The sequence below is a fragment of the Juglans regia genome, unplaced genomic scaffold, assembly GCF_001411555.2.
Source record: "Juglans regia cultivar Chandler unplaced genomic scaffold, Walnut 2.0 Scaffold_15863, whole genome shotgun sequence".
Classification (NCBI taxonomy): Eukaryota; Viridiplantae; Streptophyta; class Magnoliopsida; order Fagales; family Juglandaceae; genus Juglans; species Juglans regia.
In genome coordinates this window covers 1-207 of record NW_023346465.1, presented here as the reverse complement: position 1 = coordinate 207, position 207 = coordinate 1, and the positions used below count along the sequence as shown (strand labels likewise).

Here is a 207-nt window from a genome sequence, read left to right as displayed (position 1 = left end):
AAAGACTCGATGATTCGCGGGATTCTGCAATTCACACCAAGTATCGCATTTCGCTACGTTCTTCATCGATGCGAGAGCCGAGATATCCGTTGCCGAGAGTCGTTCTGTATCATGGTAAAGATGTCACCAACAACGCGCACACCGTTTCCGGGGCGCCCGTGGTTACTCCTTGTTTAAGTTCCTTGGCGCAGACCGCGCCGGGGTTCA

The 207-nt window shown here is 53.1% G+C and overlaps 1 pseudogene; it reads right to left on the bottom strand.

Moving 5' to 3' along the window:
• On the bottom strand, nt 1-101 carry LOC118345160 (annotated as a pseudogene; the record flags this gene model as incomplete).
• Between the last annotated feature and the right edge of the window lie 106 nt (nt 102-207).